At 48.1% G+C, this 22,480-nt stretch overlaps 1 protein-coding gene across 1 annotated transcript in view; it reads left to right on the top strand.

The window, feature by feature from the left end:
• Positions 1 to 2,358: 2,358 nt before the first annotated feature.
• CNR2 (cannabinoid receptor 2) overlaps positions 2,359 to 22,480 on the top strand; it is a 36,879-nt gene continuing 16,757 nt past the window's right edge. The window contains exon 1 of the mRNA XM_070383044.1: positions 2,359 to 2,524. The gene's annotated coding sequence lies outside the window, so the exon portion shown is untranslated. The remainder of the gene's footprint in view (positions 2,525 to 22,480) is intronic.

Below are 22,480 nucleotides of genomic sequence, written 5' to 3'. Positions count from 1 at the left end.
ATGTCCATTGACAGAAGGATGGATAGAGAAGATGTGGAATATACATACAAGAGAATATTATTCGGCATTAAAAAGAATGAAATAATGCCACTTGCAGCAACATGGACGGACCTGGGGGTTATCACCCCAAGTGAAGAAAGTCCGACAGAGAAGGACAGACACCGTATGATATCACTTACATGTGGAATCTAGAAAAAAATGGCACCTCTCATTTTAGAAGTGGGGAAATGGAGGCCAGGCAAAGGAAGTAACTTGTTAACAGCCAGGTAGCGGCAGAACCCGGATTCCCAGCATTGTTTCCACCTTAGCCTCAAAACTAGCTCCCTTCTTTTCTTCATTCACTATTCATTTCTCATAGACCTGCCTTCAGCGTGCCTTTCCACTCTCTGGGCTGCAATGGGGAGCCAGGCTTCGGGGGGGAGGGCAACCTCCCCCTTCTTCTTGATGGGGTCTCCTCAAAGCCAGGGGTCCAGGAGTCAGTGTCGTGACAGCATCTCCTGGATCTTTCCTAGCTCATCCCTGGTGTTCCCCAATTCCTATGCAGACAGAAGTCTGACGTAGGCTGCAAGTGGCCCCCACGCCCCAGCTACATCCTGTCTCTTTTTCCTTCTTTCTTAATACCCCAGTATTTCTTCTCATCCTTACTGACAATTACTTGCTCCTAGGACTGCCCCCCCACACACACACAAGGGATAAGTTATCAAATGAAAGGCCTTCCAGAGTGGGGTTTGCTCAGAAGGGACCTGGGCTGGATCTAGAGCCATTTCTCAACTTCAGTGCTATTGACATGTTGAGTATGGATGTGAGAGTTGGACTATAAAGAAAGTGCCGAAAAATTGATGCTTTTGAACTGTGGTGTTGGAGAAGACTCTTGAGAGTCCCTTGGACTGCAAGGAGATCCAACCAGTCCATCCTAAAGGAGATCAGTCCTGAGTGTTCATTGGAAGGACTGATGTTGAAGCTGAAACTCCAGTACATTGACCACCTGATGCAAACAACTGACTCATTTGAAAAGACCCTGATGCTGGGCAAGATTGAGGACAGGAGGAGAAGGGGATGACAGAGGATGAGATGGTTGGATGGCATCACCAACTCAATGGACATGAGTTTGGGTAAACTCCGGGAGTTGGTGATGGACAGGGAGGCCTGGCGTGCTACGGTTCATGGGGTCACAAAGAGCTGGACACAACTGAGTGACTGAACTGAACTGAGGTGGATAATCCATGTCCCAAGCATGGTAGGCTGTGTGTGGCATTCTTGGCCTCCACCCACTAGGTGTCAGTAGGATCCCTGCCAAGTGTGACATCTTCAGATAGTGCCAGATGTCCCCTCTGGGCAGAGTTGCCAGATAAAAGTATAGAATGGCCAGTCACATTTCAATTTCAGATAAGAAACAATAATTTTTCAGCACGTGCAGGTCTCAAATATCACCATCCTATAATTTTGCTCACTGAATCTATTAACTCCACCTCAGGGCCAAAATCTCCCTTCTTGAGAATTACTGGCCAAATCTAACCCTTCAGGCCTGGATTGTGAGGGGCAGTAGGTGAAAAGATCTAATGAGATCATCAAAGGCCATTACCCCAGAAAGGCAAGAACTGTATCATACTCATCTATGTATCCCTAGGGAGAAGTAGACTCTCATTAAATATTCTATCTGAGATAATAGGTATGAGGGACGTTTGAACTCTATCAGGTTCAGGACTGGGCGTTGAGTACACACTCCCTGCCCTCAGGGACCCATGGTCCAGCAGGCATAAACTGAAAATGGTGTTTGATCTGACCCACTTAGCACGTTCAGATTTGACTTTGTGGTCAACACTCTAAAAATGGAAGCCACTACATAAAAGTCACGATTTCTAGTGTCTCTTAAAAGATGTGGTACATCTTCCAAATGCTTGGAACATCTGGCAATTAGATTTGCACTCCCAGGTGGCAAGTCTTGCCTGGAGCTGAGAGATGGGTCCCCGTTTTCCCCACCGTCCCCACCACAGTCCCTCTTGCCCTGTTCCAGCACCCTGCACCCATTTATATCGGTTATCTGCCTGGTGCCTGAAGGCAGTTGGATTTCAAAGCTCTGGTCTGATGGGAAAGAAGTGTTAGCATAGAATGTCCTGTTAGGTGATCTGTGTAAGGCTGGTACTTGATCCCCATTTTACAGATGAAGAAACTAAGGTTTAGGGAGGTTAAGTGAATTGCTTGAGATCATGACAGCAAGGCTGGATTGGAACCCAAATCCCAGGACCCCTGGGCCTATGCCCTGGCCAGAGATCCCCCTGAGAAGCAATTCAACTGCAAGGGCAAGAACACCGTGGCACCGGGAACCCAGAGGGGAAGTGGTGACAGGCACGGAAGACCAGAGCTCCCCACACTCACTCATCTGTGAGAAACCAGATGAGCGAGGAAGCTGGTTTGAGGAGAGCAGCCCCAGGAGCTCTGCCTGGGACACAGGGCCGGACCTGAGACACGCGATCACCAGCACTCAAGGTCCAGCAAGGTCAGGGAGCTCAACCACCAGACAACCGTGAGTAGATTTTGTTGTTGTTTTATTTAGGGCTTCTTCCTCATTCTAGAAAACCTGTGTTCTCACCGTACCCCTTCCCTCCAGGGTGGTAAGAAGCTGGGCGGACCTGCCTGGGGCCAGGGGATTGATGTTTCTGAGGACTCCTGCAGTTTTTCAGGACTAGCCCCTGGAAGGCTCATGGCCTGTGTGGTCCTCACCCTCTCAGCTAGGACAAGAATCAGCTCTCAGCTCTGTGTCCACCAGGGTCAGGACGCACAGTGGTGCTCGCAGCCTCAGAGAGCCTCGCTGTGTGCCAGGGACCGCTCTAAGGACCTTTCGTGGTTTAATTTTATTTAATCCTCACAGCGGTCTCCCACAGGTGCTGTTGTCATTCCCCACTTTACAGACGGGGCTCAGTGACTCACCCGAAGTCACATGGGCATTCAATGAGAGCGCTGGGCTTGAACTTGGGCATTCTGGCTCCCCGCACACTTCAGCCACTAGGCTCTCCTGCCTTACAAGGTGCAGGCTTAAATAGGAGATCATGGGCCAGGGGAAAAAAAAAAACCAAAAGACTAGGGCCAGAAGAGATCTTGGAAATCATCTGGTGAGTCCTGGCCTCCATTGTACAGATGGGGAAACTGACAGAGAGACCCAGCTTGCCCAGTGGGCATCTCAGGAGTGTAGTGTGGTCTGGTCCACTCTAGACCCAGGAGGCCAGAGATCCACTTCGCTGGAGGGTCCACTCAGCAAACAGTAGGGCTAACAGTGTACCCCGGAGTCAATGCCTGAGTATGAACCCCAGCATTGCCTCTACTAACCCTGCTGCTGCTGCTGCTGCTAGGTCACTTCAGTTGTGTGGCCTCAGACAAATCATGCCACTTCTCCCCCACTCAGCTTCCTTTTCTGAGAAATTCAGACCCGAGACCATCACTCACAGGCTCGTGGGAGGGTTGATGAGATGATGCCAGCACTGCCGTGGGCACGTGTGCTGGGCTCAGGGAGTGGCTGAGGTGAAGATTCTGACCTTCACCGAATCCACCCTGGCCCTGGACTAGAGATGAGGACGAGTGAGGCTGTGGGGCTGCTTTCCCCTAGAATGGGTAGCATGTGGACACCTTCAGGGCATGAAGACCAGGACTGAGGTGGAGGAGGGGCTGCGGAGGAACTGGGAGAGACCCCGGGAGGTGGCACCCCAACAACACTGGCCCCAGGTCTGTAACTACCTTCTGGCTCGCCTAGAGATGGTCCCTGACCTGCCCTGAGCCCAAGCATCCGTTTCTATCAGTGACGCACGTCCTTTACCCTTTGGTAGGTTAAGGTCAGATTAAGGTGGGAAAGGGGCTTCCCTGGTGGCTCAGATGGTAAACAATCTGCCCTCAGTGCAGAAGACCCAGGTTCGACCCCTGGGTCAGGAAGATCCCCTGAGGAAGGGAATGGCAACCCACTCCAGCCTTCTTGCCTAGAAAGTTCCATGGACAGAGGAGTCAGACGTGACTGAGCACAGCACACACACAAGGTGGAAAATGACAGCCCGGTTCAGCTGAGCGAAGCCCTCGGGGCCAGTCTTTTCTCTTCCCTCCTCATCTTGTTGCGTCTCTTCACCTTTCTCCCTGATCTCAGATGTGCATAAAATGTTCTTTTATACATTCTTACTAAAGCGCATTCAATAGGACTCCAAGCCCCCATCCTACTGAGCAAGTCAGAAAGTGGATCTCAGTGTGAACTGAGCTATCCCCTCCCCTACTCCTCACTCTTAGGGTCACTTACAGAGCACAGTGAGAGAAGCCATCCGGGCTCCTCTTATGATGAATGCCCCCTTGTCCAAAGGGGTTTGATCCCCTGAAGTCCAGCCCTCCTCCCTTCCCCTGTATGCCTGGAGCCCAGATTCTCTGCCAAGGCTGGAGTGCCCTGTGTCTTGGGTTCACCCTCCAGGGTATGCCACCCGGCAACTTCCCCCAGAGGTCCTGCTATCTCCCCAAGGCACTTGTAGGCCCCCAGCACTCACAGAACTCGTGACCTCGGGTGCTTTCCCTGCGTGGGGCCATCGCCTCTCTCCCTGGCCTTCGATTACAGGTGCAGGCTCCTCTCTCTCCACCCATGGGACACCAGCTTAACCTTCTCACTGAGCTTAGGTATTTTTTTAACAAAGGACAGGAAGAAGGGCTGTCTTCAAACAGCTTCTGCTTTCTGCCCCTGCCCCTGCTAAAAGTCCCTGAGCTGGGAGACACCAAGGGCACTCTTTGAAGGGACACAGGCTGCCTTACCTTATAGAGAAGGAAAACCAAGCCTCAAGAGCAATGGGGAGTCACTCAGGCTCACATGGCCAAGGAGAAGAAGAGCCAGGGTCCAGTCCTGCGCTGTGGGCTCCAAAGCTTGTGCTGTCGATCACTGAACCTTGTGGAGGACCCAAGTCTCCCCGATTAGTCAGACGACCTTGGCTGAGTCACATCTCCTTTGCAAACCTCAATCTCTTCAACTCTAAAAATGAAGCTATGGTAGGATTACCTACCCATCTCAAAGGAGTGCTTGTGCGTTTTCTGAAGTCACCTGATGCGAAGAGCCAACTCATTGGAAAAGACCCTGATGCTGGGAAAGATTGAGGGCAGGAGAGGAAGGGGATGACAGAGGATGAGATGGTTGGATGGCATCACCGATTCAACAGACATGAGTCTGAGTAAACTCCAGGAGTTGGTGAAAGACAGGGAAGCCTGGTGTGCTGCAGTCCATAGGGTCACAAAGAGTCAGACAGGACTGAGCGACTGAACAACAACAGCAACATTTACTGAGCATTCTAGTACAACATGCTGGAGCTCTGCTAGACCTGTAGCCTTACCTTTTTCAATTCTCGCAGCAGCCTGTGGGGGAAATGCTACTGCTACCCACATTTGAGAGGTGAGAAACTGAAATTCACCCAGGCATAAAGCCTTGCCCAAGTTCACACGGCTGGTCACGTGGCAAAGCAAAGCCCTAAACCCAGGTCTATCCGAATCCAGAACTGTGGTTCATTGTGACGAGAATCAGACAGGAGAACAGACGTGGTAAGTGCCTCCTAAGCACTAAGGTGCAAGGCGGGCCCAGGGTCAGCCCTCCTCCAGCAGAAAAGGACAAGACCTTTATTCCGTTTTCCCATCATATTCTGGAGAGGTAGGGTCTGCAGGGTGTCCTGCCCCGCCCCTCCCCCCCGCCCTCAGGCAGCGAAGGCCCCCAAAGGAAAGAAAATGGCAGACCAGGGCAGATAGATGGGGTGGGTCAGGCGGGGAGAAGCCTCCCCAGCGTCATCACACCCAGCATGGGAGAGAAAACTGTGAGTATTACATTCAAGCGGGTGACCGCATGGGTAGGTCGGGCATCCTGTGGGTTTTCCTGCTTCTCTTCTCCTCCCCCACCTGCTGATGCCCCCAGAGAGGAGGCCCCGGATCCGCTCACCCAGCGAGTCAGAGGCAGCCTCTCCCACCAAAGTCCCCCCGCCTTCCTCTCCTGGGGGGTTGGGGCCACCCCAAAGTTCCTCTTTGAGAATCACAGCTGCGTTCAGTGTTACCTCTGTCAGAACGCAACGAGTCCATCCTTTATGGGTCTCCAGGGATCTGTCTGGATCCTGGGGAATCTGAAGAAGCCAAAAGCAGGGACTGGGGCTCCGTGGACTGTCTCTGAGTCGTTGTATACAACACCCACTGCGCAGGTGAGGCTGCCAAGGCTCAGACGCAGCAGGTAAATGGCAGAGACAAGAGTCAAGCCCAGATCTGTCTTTCCACTGTTTTCCACCAGCTCATCCCAACAAGGAAGAAGCTATTCCAGAAGGTTCACATTATTAGAACATTTCCATTAAAAAAAAAATTAGTGAATAATTGTTTTGCCATTTAAAAGACATTTTCTCAGTGTGAGAACTTCTTAAGGTAAATGGAAGAATTGGGAATTCCAGTGGTTAGGACTCAGCACTCTCACTGCCAGGCACCTGGGTTTGATCCCTGGTTGGGGAACTAAGATCCCACAAGCCACATGGCACAGCCAAAAAAAAATTTTTTAATAAAATAAATGGAAGAATCAAAAGCAATAGTTAGTGGTGATCAAATAAATGATACTCTCATGACTTCCAACCAGGCGGTTCATCTTTTGACCACTGGCGTGGCTTTGGCTAATACACGGTTTTACACTGATCTTCATCTTATGTTGTTTAATTCATACCTCTAATGAACCAATGATTAAAGAAAGGAATCAGGGACTTCCCTGGTGGTCCAGTGCTGAAGAATCCACCTTGTAGTGCAGGGGACCTGGGGTTTGATCCCTAGTCGGTAAGCCAGCTTGCCACAGCTAGAGGGTCAGTGCACCTCAACAAAGACCCTGTGTACTGCAACTAAGACCCAATGCAGCCAAATAAATAAGTACATTAAAAACAAACAAACAAACAAACAAACAAAGGACGCAAAGGGAACTCTGAGGCTGAATAAACAAGGAAGTAGAAGAAGGAAGATAATGACCTCACAGATTTGCCTCCAGATTTATCATTTGTATTTATCTGATCAAATTCCTTACATGGCTTACCAGGAAAATTCTGTTACGAAATGTCAAAGATGGTTAAAAAGAAAAAATAACATGTAGTTTTTATTTTCCTGTGTTGCACAGAAAAGTGATCTATACCTGCAAGGCATATGCAGAGAGGTGCTTATACATACGGACCTGAGAGCTATTTTATCTTACCATACAACAAGCATAACATTCTTTTTAAAAGCTACAATTCAGCTTTTTAAGCAATCAGATGCAAGAATGCAAAACCTCAACTCACATAAATGATCCCTCGAGGCTTTTGGGATCTCAGTTCTCGGACTAGGGGTTGAACTGGGGCCCCTGGCAGTAAGAGCGCCAAGTCATAACCACTGGACCACCAAGGAATTCCCCATGTCAGTCTATTTTAAAGTCCATTTGGTGCCTCCATAAAACATCATTTTAAAATTTGTTCAGCCAGCATGCATTTTCTTCCGTCATGAATTTAAAGTAAATCAAGCACATGTGTCACTGTAAACCATGGAGAAGTAAACTTTGTTTTTACATATTAGGCATATAAGTTAAATAAATGTTAAGGAAATTTCAGAAATAAGACACATTACAAATAGTACATTTGACTTAAAACACTTCCTTTTTCATGGACCATAGAAAATTATGACACAGTCCATATAATTCTCATTGGGGTTTGTAAAATTATATATTACTGTGAAATAGTTCCTGAGTCAGAAAAGCTGAAAGATGGTGTAATCCAATCACCTCATTCTGTTTTATTTCTCTCTTTGAAATTTTGGATATGATCCTTAAGTAACCTGGCAGAGAAAATGCACACAAGAACGATAAACATTAATGGCTAATACTGAACTTCCCTGGTGGTCCAGTGGTTAGGAATCTGCCTGCCAGCGCAGGGGACATGGGTTCGATCCCTGGTCTGAGAAGATGCCACACGCCGCAGGACGACTAAGCCCGTGCGCCACAACCACTGAGCCTGCACGCTGGAGCCTGTGCTCCGCAGCAAGAGAAGCCGCCGCAGCAAGAAGCCTTCCCACCGAAACTAGAGAAAGTCCGAATGCAGCAGTGAAGACCCAGCACAGCCAAAACAAAAGCTACCGTTTACGAGGATTTCTTAAGCGCCAGCCAGGCAACTTGCTATACATTTTGTATGTATACCACCACCCTGTTCAGTCTTCACCAGCAGCCCTGGGGGGAGATAATTTCATTATCCCCATCTTACAGATAAGGACACTGAGGCTCAGGATAGTGAGGTAATTTGCCCAGGAGACCACAGATTTCACAAAAGGCAGAATCAGAACTCACATCTGTGACTCAGGGCTGTCTCTTAAACCTCTATCTGAAGTGAAGTGAAATCGCTCAGTCGTGTCCGACTCTTTGCAACCCCACGGACTGTAGCCCACCAGGCTCCTCCGTCCATGGGATTCTCCAGGCAAGAATACTGGAGTGGGTTGCCATTTCCTTCTCCAGGGGAACCTTCCCGACCCAGGGATCGAACCCAGGTCTCCCGCATTGCAGGCAGACGCTTTAACCTCTGAGCCACTAGGGAAGCTTTTGAGTGGATTCTTACCTGCTTATCACCTCTCTTCACAGAAGCAGGAGATAGAAATTCAGGTTAACACTCAAGTTACTGAAGGAATCAGTCTTGTTGGATCCGATCCCAGATCCCAGGCCAGAAATGCTAACGTGCTTTCCTCTTCACGGCCACAGAGGCCAGAAGCCAGACAGATTCCCCAAAGCACATGAACACACGGTATCGTAGAGGGCTATCTTGGAGCGCCCGTAAGGGTTAACTCCCAGATCGCTGGCCTCTCCTCATCTCTCCGTGGCTTTGAGTACCCACACTGAGTTTAATTTATCACCAGCCCCTGTCCAGCCGCCCTGGTGACCCTCTAGCCACTCTGTCACCACTCACAGATCTTGGTGGCCTGAAGTCCTACGGACAACAGAGCCTCTTTGCTGGTGCCAGTTCCCTTAATTATAGGATGGAAGTCGTACCAGTTCCCTCACTGGCTTGTCCTGTAGAATGTATGTGTTAAGTGTAAAGTGTGTAGCTTGGGGTCTGGCCCACAGTATACAGTAAGCACTCACTCAGTGTTACTTTCTATCTTTGTCATGATCACTGGTATGTTTCAAGGGCTGAGCCTCCAGGGCTCTCCGCATCATCACCCCACCACTGCTGCCTCTGATCCAGGACCAGCCTCCCCTCCCGGGCTGCTGCAACCCTAGAAACAATCAGAATCAAGATTAGGGAGGGACCCCACCCTTTGGGATCTGAGCAAGCCAGAAAGAGGCAGAACAGCCTGCAAAGAAACCACAGGGGGATTCAGAATACTTACCACACGTGGTTAACCTTTTCCCACTCTCTGCTGTGCAGAGAAGCCACTGTAAAAACCCCTCAGCTTATTTTAATGGCCTTTCTGCACCCCGGGGTTACAACACCTTGCTTGTCCTACAGAGAATACTTCACAGGTGGAAGGGGTAACCACCCTCTTCCAGGTGTAATTAACAGTTTTAAAATGCTCCCGGAGAAGGCAATGGCACCCCACTCCAGTACTCTTGCCTGGAAAATCCCATGGACGAAGGAGCCTGGTGGGCTGCAGTCCATGGGGTCGCAAAGAGTCAGGCACGACTGAGCGACTTCACTTTCACTTTTCACTTTCATGCATTGGAGGAGGAAATGGCAACTCACTCCAGTGTTCTTGCCTGGAGAGTCCCAGGGACGGGGGAGCCTGGTGGGCTGCCGTCTCTGGGGTCGCAGAGTCGGACACGACTGAAGCGACTTAGCAGCAGCAGCAGCAGCAACAATGCTCCCAAACCCATCCACTCACCTCACCAGGCTTCCCAGTGACTCCTGACCAAGCTTTCACCAGCAGCAAGTACCCCCAAGGGTAAGGGGAGCCATAGACTCTTACCAGGCATTTACACTGTAATGATTGGTGGTGGTGGTTTAGTCTCTAGGTCGTGTCTGACTCTTTGCAACCCCATGGACTATAGCCCACCAGGCTCCTCTGTCCGTGGGATTCTCCAGGAAAGAAAACTGGAGTGGGTTGCCATTCCTTTCTCCAGGGGATCTTCCCAACCCAGGGATTGAACCTGGGTTTGATTGAACCTGAGTCTCCTGCAGTGCGAGTGGATTCCTTACCACCTGAGCCACCAGGGAAGCCCTAATGATTGAATTCCTAAAATTTTCTGTAGCGGGTTTTCTTTGAAAGAGAACAATAGAACTTTAGTCCTACTATAAAGATGAGGATAGAGACTTTCCTGGTGGTCCAGTGGTTAAGAATCTGCCTGTCATTGCAGGGGACACGGGTTCAATCCCTGGTCAGGGAAGATTCCACACGCCTTGGGGCAACTAAGCCTGTGCACCACAACTGTTGAGCCTATGCACAACCAGAGAGAGCCCGTGTACTGCGGTGAAGACCCAACGCAGCCACAGATAAATGAATAAATGAATATAAAGACAAAAAGCACAGAATCAAAGTGATGCCCTGAATCACAGAGGTGCTCCCTGTAGGCCAGAACTAAGACACGTTTCAGACAGCCTGCCAAGGCGCCCTTCTTGAGTCTCCTGGGATCTGCTAAAGCAGGAAACAGGGAAGGCTATGTACTTACAGTATTTGAAGAACCGCCCCCCTCCCCTCCAAGGATGGAGGTCCCCAGGAGAAAGGTACAAGACCCCACTGAGCATGAGGCTGATGGACCTCGACCTGGGTTCCAGGTGGGCTCTGCTCTCTGTATGACCTCAGGCGAGTCACTTCATCTCCGTGTGCTTCTGTCTCCTTGTCTGTGAATGAGAGACAGGAGAATAGAACCACCCTGCCCACCTTATGGTGCGGAGTGACTGAGTTTACACGCAAAGCCCAGTGCTCCGTCCACCGCCGTTAAGGTACAGTCCCTCAACCCTGTGATTCCACTCTGCCAGGTACGTGCCAGGCAGGCAGGTCAGGTTCTGAAAGCTTTTACCCAAGTCTTTTTGCCACAGATCCTTAGCGAGGCACTTTTGAAATGTTAAGCCAGCCATGCCCTTCTTGCTGATATATCATCCATTTTTTCCCCCTTAAAAGGATCGGTTGTATCGATGCGGGACATTTTTTTTTTTTTTTTAGCTTTTTCCTTATTTATTTATTTTTGGCTGTGCTGGGTCTTCATTGCTGTGCTCAGCTTCATTTCTCTAGTTGTGGTGTGTGGGCTTCTCTTTGCAGTGGCTTCCTTCGTTGCATGGCGGATCAAGGGCTCTAGGTACACGGGCTCAGTAGTAGCAGCTCACAGACTTCATTGCTGACAACTTAAAAATGATATTTAATCGACCTGTTACATGTGAAAGAGATAATGTGTTTTTCATGCCAATAATTTTGGGGGGCATATCTACCCCCCTTGTGGGATCCTCCCACATGTGGGATCTTTCCGGACCAGGGATGGAACCCACGTCCCCTGCATTGGAAGGTGGTTTCTTAGCCACTGGATCCTCAGGGAAGTCCCTGCTCCGAGCATCTTGAAGAAGGGAACCCTCCTTGGGGATTTTCACAAGTGTCAGAGAACTCCTTCAACCAATTCATCTGACAAATTCTCCTTGAGCAGCTTCCACAAGCCGGGGAGTTCTAGGCCCCCAAGACACAGCAGGAAGCAAACTAGACGATGAGCCCCAGCTCTTTTGGAGCTGACTTTTGAGTGCCCTGGCCCTAACGGTGGTGTGAGAGGCTTTGGTTAGAGGAAGCAGTCCAAGGAGGGAAGGTAGAAAAGGACACCAGGGAAGAGACTGTTACCTGGAGTGTGAGAAAGACCTCTGCCTCTCTCCAGACAAGCCGGCCTGGTCTTCATGGACGGGGTTCCAGCGCCAAGTGGAACATAGCATCCTGGCTTTGAGTTTTGACTCTACCACTTACAAGCCGTCTGACCTTGGGCAAATTCCTCCAGCTGAACCTCACTTTCCTGATCTCTGCTGCTGCTGCTGCTAAGTCACTACAGTCATGTCCGACTCTGTGCGACCCCATAGAGGGCAGCCCACCAGGCTCCGCCGTCCCTGGGATTCTCCAGGCAAGAACACTGGAGTGGGTTGCCATTTCCTTCTCCAGTGCATGAAAGTGAAAAGTGAAAGTGAAGTCGCTAAGTCGTGCCTGACTCTTAGCGACCCCATGGACTGCCGCCCACCAGGCTCCTTTGTCCATGGGATTTTCCAGGCAAGAGTACTGGAGTGGGGTGCCATTGCCTTCTCCTCCTGATCTCTAAGACAGTGAAAATAAGAACCTATCCGCAAGAGGAGTTGGCAGGATAAAGGAGAGAGGGCGTGTAGGTAAAAGGCCTCCACATAGTGCCTGCCACAAAGGAAGCTCCAGGGGACAGCAACAAACCCCCTTTCCTCATACACTTTAACCACAATGATATATCACAACAGACTGAATGCAGAAGCAGAGATGAGAGTCCAGCTGCTAGATAGCAAAGAGATCTGCCCCCCAAAATTATTGGCATTAAAAACATATTATCTCTTTCACACAGAACAGGTTGATTAAATATCATTTTTAAGTTGTCAGCTTTAGTTTCTAACCAGTCACTGTTTGAAAGACCTGTATCAAGGAAAGCCCTTGAGGATCTGGGCAACTTTCAAGATGGTAAAGGGGTGTTGAGCCCACAGAGTTTGAGAACTGTTGCTCGAGTCTTTCTCACTTGAGCTCTTTTGCAACCTGACAGATCCCCTCACCCACTCCCCGCCTCCACCCTGCCCTGCCCCAGCCCACAAGGTTAATTGCACAACTCACAAATTGAAAGGACCAAACGAGAAGGCTTTTGAGATCTTACCTGGTGCAGATGGACATTCTGAAAAGGGGACTGTTTTGCCTGAGGTGGCTACAGAACAGTTCTACTCAAAATCTGGACTGGAATCCAGATTCCTGTCTCATTAGCCCAGAGCTCGCCCCATAATTGCAGGCTGATGGGTGCTGGCTGCTGCTGCTTCTTTTTTTAAAAAAATATTTATTTGGCTGCGCAGGGTCTTCGTTGTGGCATACAAGATCTTCGATCTTCATTGCAGCGTGGAGTCTTAACCACTGGGCCACCAGGGAAGTCCCTATGCTGACTTCTCTGCCCCAGCCTGGTTAATAACCCACCAGGCTCCCAGGAACATTCTCAGCTTCCTGTTCACTCAGTTCCAAAAATTCTGAATGGAAATAGGATCTTCTCCCTCTGTTCTCTTAACGTCGTCCCCCCTCTGGTTCCTGTCTCCCAGGAACCAGGCCTCTGTACCCATACAGCCCAAGGGCATAGCAGACAAGGCAACTTGAGAAAGAGAGGAGAACGTTACAATACGTATACACCTTATAGGTGTATGTAAAGCCTGCCATCGGTGGCAGGCGAACTCTGGGCCAGGCATTGTATTAAGCATGATGTTTCCCAGCTAGTTCTCTTGCTTCACTGTCACTGAAGAAATATATTCTATATGTTATTCCCATTTTACAGGTGAGGAAACTGAGGGAAAGAAGTGAACGAAGTAAGTGACTTTATCTGAGGGCACAGAGCTAATAGTCGGCTGAGTCAGGGCTGGATCTCAGCCTGTCTGGCAGATCTGTTGGGGTGAAGAGATGAGACCGGGACTTCACCAGGCTGATGGGGACAGGACTAAAATCTAGGCCAGAGAATGCTAGCATTGGAGGCATGACGGAGTGAAACTGGTCAGAAGAGGAAAAAGACAAAAAGAAAAGAGATGTGATTTGCCCCTGGGATTAAAGGCAAAAGACTGCCAGTGTCTGGTGTCGCCTGGGCAGAGTCATGCACCAGATCCTGTCCCTTTATCAACTTGACTTTGTCAGAACATGAAGGCTTAAGTCCTGGCTTGGCCTGCCACTTGCTATAAACTGGGGGCAAAGGCCTTGCCCTTTCTGAACCCATTTGCTCGAGGAATGCCACCTGCCTCATATAATGGCTATGAGCCCTCCCCTGCTGTGCAAACTGTCAAATAAAATATACTCTGAATGTGGGCCTGATGGGTCCATTCTTTGAAAGGGAAGTTGCTGGAGTGTAAGGTAGTTGAAGGTGGGAGGAGAAGGGGACGACAGAGAATGAGACGGTTGGATGGCATCACTGACTCAATGGACATGAGTTTGAGCAAGCTCCGGGAGTTGGTGATGGACAGGGAGGCCTGGCGTGCTGCAGTCTATAGGGTCGCAAAGAGTCGGACACGATCTGAACTGAACTGAAGGTAGTTGAAAGAAGATATTGAAAAGACTCAACAAAATTGTCCTGTGGGTAGATTTCAGATTAGTTAATTTACTGAGTACTGGTTTGGAAGCTGTAAAGAATGTAAACAATAATATAGGACCCTGGGTCTTCAGAGGAATGAATAAAAGCACAGATTTCTGTACCCCCAGCCAGCCTCTTAGCATCCCTGGACCCCAATTTCTTTATCTATAAAATTCGGAAAATAAGATCAGGTTTAAATGAGATGTCAAAGAGAGGGCAGTAGTACAATACAAAGGCCCATCACTACTATCCTTCGATCTTCTTTTCATACGGCAGTTCAGGGGCCACACAGAGTTAGTGACTTCTCCGCAGAACTAACCAGTCCGAAAGCCAGCTTCGGTAGCTCAGATGGTAACGAAAATGCCTGCAATGCAGGAGACCTGAGTTCAATTCCTGGGTCGGGAAGATCCCCTGGAGAAGGGCAAGGCAATCCAGTCCAGTATTCTTGTCTGGAGAATTCCATGGACAGAGGAGCCTGGTGGGCTACACTCCATAGGTTGCAAAGACTCGGACACAACTGAGCAACTAACACGTCCACTTTCAGTGCCAGGTTCAAACCCTGAGTACCTGCTTCCTAACTTGGAATCCTTTTCTTTCTACTACATCATACTCACAACTCTACCTTTCAGTTAGGCAGCCAAGCTATTGCTCGTTTTAAATAATTATCTCATGTGGACGTCAAGCATGCAGATATTACAGGGGAAACATTATTGCAACTCAGCAATAAACTTGTGAACAGTTTTTAAAAAAGCATGCAGGTATTAATTTCCCCAGTTTCAGATGAAGAAACTGAGGCCCAGAGAGTTTGAGTAACTTGCCTTAAGGTCACACAGCCCATCAGTGGCAGAGCTGGGATTTGAATCCTACAATGATTCATTCCAAAGTCTTGACGTTTAACCTTCACTACAGTGGAAAGAGGCCTCAGGCTTCATGTAGCTCAGTTCCTCCTGGGAGGAGAGGCTGGAGATGATGCAGATGGATGAGGAAGGAAGATCGAGGGAGAATGAGTGTCCAGACAGCAGGAAGTAACTCCGCGGACCTCTGGGTGGGGATGTTGAATGGTGTATAGATAGCGGACTTGGGAGAGAAGCCTTCAGCCCCACAAGGGAGACTCATAGGGACTGGGTTTCTTCCACAAGCAATAGGCATTTAGAAAGGAATTATCGAGGAGACCTCAATAATCTTTCGCCCCAATTCTGTAAATTACAAATTATTTCCTAAAAGGACTGGAGGTGGCCTGTGTTATGAGTTAGAGCAGTGGAAATAGAAGCAAAGCACCAGAAACCCCTAAAAGGACCAAGAAGTAAATGAGGAACCAATCTTGAATGACCCAGCACTGCTGGCCTGCATTGCATTCAACTCGGAGCTTCCTGGCCGCTGAGGGGAAAGGAAAGATGAGAATCTGAAGAAACCCGCTTTTTTTCTAATAGACGTTCATTCATTCATTCAATAAGTTAACTTTAGGATACATAAGAGCCTACTTTTTACCAGGGCCCTGTGCTCAAGGGCTGGAAATCCAGGAGGAATATACTGGAGAAATCAGCTTGGAAAATAACCCCTTTGCAGCTCTTTGTATCTCTCCTCTTTAAAAAAAAAAGTATATATATATATATATATATTTATTTATTTACTTACTTACTTACTTACTTTTGGCTGCACTGGGTCTTCATTGCTCTGACGGGCTTTCTCTATTTGCGGCGTGTGGGGGCTGCTCTCTAATTCCAGTGCAGGGGTTGCTCGTTGCAGTGGCCTCTCTTGCTGCAGAGCGCAGGCTCACGCGGGCAAGGCTTTAGTAGCTGCAGCACTCAGGCCTCGGTAGTTGTGGCTTAGTTGTCCCAGGCCATGTGGAATCTTCCCGGACCAGGGATTGAACCCAGGTCCCCTGCATTGGCAGGCAGATTTTTAGACCTAGGGGAGTCCTAGGGCAGTTTCTATGCTCTGACTCCCATCAACAACCTTCTCCTCTGATTCATATTGTTGGAGAAATTGTAAGTTCCTTCCTCCACATGCCGTCCCACCTCCACGGCCAAATCCATTTTAGGAATGACTATCCTGGTGGTCTGTTTATAAGGTTAAAGAGCCTGGACATTTACCAACCTTCTAGTTAACTTTCTGCTTTTGACCTGTTGCTTGTGGTTCCCGCCTCTTTCCGGAAGTCTGGATCTGCGGGCCAGAAGCACTATGGTGAGAAGCTGAGAGTGAGGCTTAGGGCACAGGAAGACTGGGAGCGATGGGCAATATCTGCTGTGGCTTTGGAACGTGGAGCAGTGGCTTGGGGGCCATCGAACTGCCTTGCTTATGTGGGCTGAGTTCCAGCTCCATAGGGCTGCTTTGCTTAGCTCAGGCCCTTCATGAGAAGATCTCCACCAAGAATCTACTGCAAACTCTTTTTGGTGTAAGGGGGAATAGAATACAAAGATGCTGCTGCTCCCTGACCCAGATTCTATTCTCAAAATTAGAAACTCACAGTCCAGGAAGCAATACAAGGAATAGGTACAAATAATGGAAGGTAGGCGGTGATCCCTGCAGTAGGACTCAATAAGTTTCATCCATGTGGAGCAGTAAGAAGAAACCAGAGAAAGCTTCCTGGAGGAGGAGACTTTTGATATAGGGCCTGATAAAATAAATAAGATTTGGGCAAAGGAATATAGCCCACAGTCCAAAACTCCAGAAAAACTTGTGGCAATTGCAACCAAGTGCTATCAAGCACAGAGGGAAACTAGGAGAAGAAAGGGGTAAGGACGGCCTCATGACACTCTTCCTATGATTGGGTATAGCGCCAAGAGCCCAGCCAGCTGGGAAGCAAGTGGAGAGCCTAACTCTGATCTATTAGTAATGGATTATTTATGCAGCTCAAATAAGGTTGGTTTTGGGGCTTTTTTTTTCCAAAAAAAAAAAAAAGTGTCCCCTAAGGATGAATGAAAAACTTTATTTTCTCTTTTAAATTTTATTTATTTATTTATTTTTGGCTGCACTTCGTTGCTGCTCGTGGGCTTTTTCTAGTTGCAGTGAGCAGGGGCTACTCTTTGTCGCAGGGCTCAGGGTTCTCATTGTGGTGACTTCTCTTTTTGCGGAGCATGGGCTCTAGAGCGTGGGCTCAGTAGTTGTGGCTCACGGGCTTAGCTGCCCCACAACATGTGGGATCTTCCTGGACTGGGGATTGAACCCGTGTCCCCTGCATTGGCAGGCAGATTCTTAGCCACTGAACCATCAGGGAAGTCCTGAAGAACTTTCTAGATGCCTAAGTTCTCAGACAAAAGTGGAACAAGCCCAGAATCCTGTAAGAATTCTATAAACTAACTGTATTATTTCCTGCCTTTCATTGGACACATACTGTAAGCCACCGTACATTTTGTAAATTTCTATTATTTGATTGCACGATGGTGTGACATGGGTAGTGTTTCTCCTGGTTTACAAGTGAATGAAGCAGAGGCTCAGGAAGGTGAAGTAACTTGCCCAGCATCACACAGCCCACAAGGTACAGAGCAGGAATTGAATCCAGGGCTGGCTGAATCCAGAGAGGTCTGGTTGCCAAGCCTGTGTGATACTGGGATCCAACATGGTGAGTTTCCCAGAGGAGACCGAAGAAGTGACCCAGCAATCTACTTGCTTTGAAGATGAGAAAAGACCCAGATAGGAGAAAGGACCTGCCCAAAGTCACTCAGTAGCAGAACAGGGACTGGAACCCAGGCCTCCCCATTCCCAGTCAGAGATAAAAAATTATGGTTCCTGGACTTCCCCAGTGGGCCAGTGGTTAAGTCTCTGCCTCCCAACGCAGGGAGTGTGGGTTCAATCCTTGGTCAAGGAACCAAGGTCCCACATGCCGTGGAGTATGGTCTGACACTAAAAAAAAAAAAAAGATTGCTGCCAGTCTACAATCTCAGCTTCTCACTGCAGGGGTGGCAGCCACCATCAAAAGGCCAGGGCCGGCTCACTCACCTGTGACCCCAGTGCCTTTGGGCTTTCAGCACAGCAGTACAGAGGAGCTAGCTGGGACTGTGATGCTCTTTCACTTCACACTTTCAGTTCAGGTCAGAAAAAACCCCAGGTGATTCTTTTCTGAGCAGCTTCCTGGCTCTCAAGGCTTTTTTCCCAGACACTCGGCAGGAGTCAGAACTCCAGGTCCTGCACACCCACTGCAGAGTGGACGTGCTCTCTGGGGAAAGAGAGTCATGTAGTTTGGGGGCTTTGGCATTTTTCTTTGGTGGGAAAAGCACTTGGTTGGTTGTTTCTCTCCCTCCCACCGAATTTTTTTCCCCTTTATTATTTTTAATAGAAGGATAATTACAATATTATGTTGGTTTCTGCCATACATCAGGTGGTTTCTCTTTTAATATTACATGTGTACAAAGTCAGGTCACAAAATGGTTTTGAAAACCAAAACCTAATATTTGGAACTCCATTGACACAACTGATTAAAAAAAGAAGAAGAAGAAGAAGAACCCTTTCCTCCCCCTAACAAACACACAGACGTGAAGCCTCTGCTAACTTTGAAAGGACTGGTACCCCATCATAGCCTCCCCATGGACATGGTTAAAAAGCCATGGGAGGGGTAGGGGTGGGGGAGCGGCGGTCAGCCAGTTTGGTTTTCCCAAGGAGAACGGGACAGGTTTTGTCATTGTCATTTCACAAATGAGAAGAGGGGCTCAGGAAGTTGAAGGGACTTGCCCAAAGTCACATGACCAGCCATGGCAGAGGTGGAACTGGAACAGTGGCCGGCGCAGCAAAGCACCGAGTGTCTCTCTCTGTTTGGGGCTTTCAGACCAGTCTTCGCCCTGGAGGAAGGCTTGTCTAGAAGCCAGAAGCTCTGACTCCAAAAGAGATTTCTATCTGCTCAGAGGGAAGGCAGACAGGGAACTGGGTTTCCTGTGGCTCTGTGCATCCTGTTGTCGGATGTTTTCTTGTTGGGTCCTCCATCTAGAAGTCTGCATTTCCTGCCCTTACTTAATTTGGACAATAACCATAGGTTGGTGGTCACGCCAAGCCTGAGTGAGGCACCGATGCTGGCCACCACCATCCGAGCATCCCCCTTCTAGGCTGGACTCTGCGTGGGGTAAGCCATTCTTTAATGGGGGCGAGGGGGATGTTTTCTAAGGGAAATAGGGGAAGAGAGTTGGAGGGAAATGGGACTGGAGCTGCAGGGGCGCAGGGAGGAAGCACCCAGCAGTGGCAGAACAGGGGTGTGGGAGCTGATAAAGGCTTACACGTGTCTTCACTCATTCAACCCAGGGCTGAGAACTCGGCTGGCACCATTTCCGGTCTCACTCAGGGGTGGCCTTTGCAACATTCAGCAAAGGGTGTCAGTCTCAGGGAAGCACTCCTCTCCAGCTTTTCCAGGTAGGGTCACTTCTACGCGCACAGCATGAGGGTTTTGATTGTGGCTTGGGGGATGCAGATATGCAGTCTAGATCCCATTTTGGTGCTGCCTTGTCTGACTTAGAAAACTATATCCCCAACCTTAGTTTCCTTGATGGTAAAACGATAGCGGTGTATTAAATGAGAGATTTTCTATCTGTTCCTTGGAGCCTGAGGGCTCCAAAGAGGAATCCGGGCTGCCTGGAAGAGCAGACATAGGTAACATGAATTCGGCTTTTATCTGACTTATGAATACAGGTTTCTTTGAGGGTAAAAAGCATTCTGCTCTCTAAAAAATTAAAAAAAAAAATAAACCAAACCCAAACACTGGATTATAAGAGCTGCCACTCATTAAGCTCTTACAATGCACCAGGCACATTATTCTTAACAAGTTCACCAAGCAGGTTGAATTATCCCATTTGAAGATAATAATAATAAGCACTTCCATATGTTTTATTAATTTACTTAAATCCTCACAAAAACCCATTTTACAGATGAGAAATGGGAAAACGGAGGCATTAGGACCTTGAATAAGATCACCGGGCTAGGATTAGAACCTACCCAACGTGATCCCCTTTCCCTTCACACTCTTACTGTTGTAGGAAAGGGGACTCCTTCCAGGGCCTGAAACTGGGCTCTTGTCTAACACTCGGAAATGAATTGTCTGAGGAGACACATGTGCTGACAAAGCAAGAGATTTTATGGGGAAAGGGCACCCAGGAGGAGACCAGGAGGGTAAGGGAACCCAGGAGAACTGCTCTGCCTCGTGGCTCACAGTCTCAGATTTTATGGTAATGGGATTAGTTTCCAGGTGGTCTTTGGCCAATCATTCTAATTCAGAGTCTTTCCTGGTGGCACACGCATTGCTCAGCCAAGACGGATGCTAGCGAGAGGGATTCTGGGAAGTGTATGGACACACGGTGTCTCCTTTCGACCTTTCCCGAACTCTTCCTGTTGGTGGTGGCTTATTAGCTCCATATTCCTTATCAGGATCTCCTGTCATAAAACAATTCATGCAAATGGTCACTGTGGTGCCTACCCAGGGTGCGCGGTTTCAGTCAGTGTGCTTCCCCTAATATTACTTGGGATCTGCTGCATTGGAGACAGCCGCTTTCCACCCAAATGGGTTGCATTCATTAAGAAGTTTTTGAAAAAAAAAAAGAAGTTTTTGAGCATCGACCATGTAGCAGGCATTGTGCAAGGCACCGAAGACCCAGAAATAATGAAGGCTCAGTCTCTGACCTTGACAAACTGTGTGTCCTCCTTCAAGTAACATCTCTGAGCCTCCATTATCTGTACAATAACAATAACCACAGTTCTTCTATCAGAGGTTGTATGGATTACATTAGATGGTAGCTGAGAAAAAATATTTTGTAGAAGTTAAATTGCATAACATGTTGGTTGGTGCAGTTATTAACATGGCTGCAGAAAAGACTAATCAGAGCAGGTTATAATATACACAGAGTAAGTCTGGGAAAGTGGTGTCTGACTGTGGTTCGAGGAAGACTGCACAAGATAAAAGATGAGTCCAGAAGGAAGATGAACCGGGAAAGGAACCTCTGGGGCAAAGGTGGGTAGAAAGCAGAACTAGGACTTCCCTGAAGGGCCAGAGATTAAGACTCCAAAGCATGGGGTGTGGGTTTGGAGCAGAACTATTTGAGGAATGGTTAGGCAAACAGTTGAGTCCAACTGGGGCTGCCAGTGGCGGCTGCAATTGAATACTTCTGACTCTGCTGTCACCAGAAGTACAGCACGCTGGGGCAGGCTAGCACTGTCCCATGAGCCACTTGTCATTTTAAATGTTCTAGTAGTCACAGGAAAAACTAAGTAAATAAAAAGAAACAGGCAAAGTAAATGTTTTTATTTAGCCCAATTTATCATCTCGGGTAATTAGTATTAAAAAATTACTAATGAGCTATGTTTCTGTCTTTCTTCCATACGGTCTTTGAAATCTGGTGTGTATTTTACACTCAAAGCACATCTCCATTCAGATTAACCACACTTAGGGTACCGGTGTAGACAGAGCTGGACTTGTACCACAGTTCTGACTCTTGGCCATCCCATGGACTGCAGTACGCCAGGCTTCCCTGTCCATCACCATCTCCTGGAGTCTGCTCAAACTCATGTTCATTGAGTCTGTGAACCCCAATTCTCACGCTTAAATAACTAGGTCATCCTGAGCAGGTTCTAAGTTAGGAACAGCTCAATAAAGTATAGAGATCTCTTCTATACTTCTTCTACTTCTAAGTATTTTTAAAAAAGATTTATTTACTAGCCTGCAGTGGGTCTTAGTTTCAGCACACAGGATCTTTCATTGCAGCACAGGTTTAGTTGCCCCTCAGCAGGAATCGAACCTGCGTCCCCTGCATTGCAAGGCAGATTCTTAAGCACTGGGTCACAAGCTAAGTCCCCTATTTTATGTATTAATTCACTAAATCTTTATAATGAGGTTACCAACATTATTTGCATTTTATAAATAAGGAAATTGAGTCCAGGTTGCCCAAAGAGTTTATCATTCCTAAGTCTTCTTCCTCTACAAAGTGAGCATAAGCACACCTACCCTGGAGGTTATTGTGAGCGAAGATATGAAAATGCGGTTAAGGTCTTCCCACTCAGACACACCAGGAAACCACTGCTCAGAAAGCCACAGACATCTCTCGTCCCACCTCCCACCTCCTGAGAACCTCTAACAGGACCAGACGTAGGGTCTCACTTGGGGAACAAAATTTAAATGAGTGCCAGAAAACTATAATAAATCCTGTTTTGAATATTAAGTAAAATATTTAAACTTTATAAAATACTATTGTGTTTCAATGTAGCTATTTTTCCACTTTTCAATAGTAACTACTTTTTAGTGTTTTACTATTTAATGTTTCG

Source organism: Bos mutus, chromosome 2, assembly GCF_027580195.1.
Source record: "Bos mutus isolate GX-2022 chromosome 2, NWIPB_WYAK_1.1, whole genome shotgun sequence".
Classification (NCBI taxonomy): Eukaryota; Metazoa; Chordata; class Mammalia; order Artiodactyla; family Bovidae; genus Bos; species Bos mutus.
Note: the sequence above shows the minus strand (reverse complement) of the source record. Positions and strands in the feature narration are given on the sequence as shown.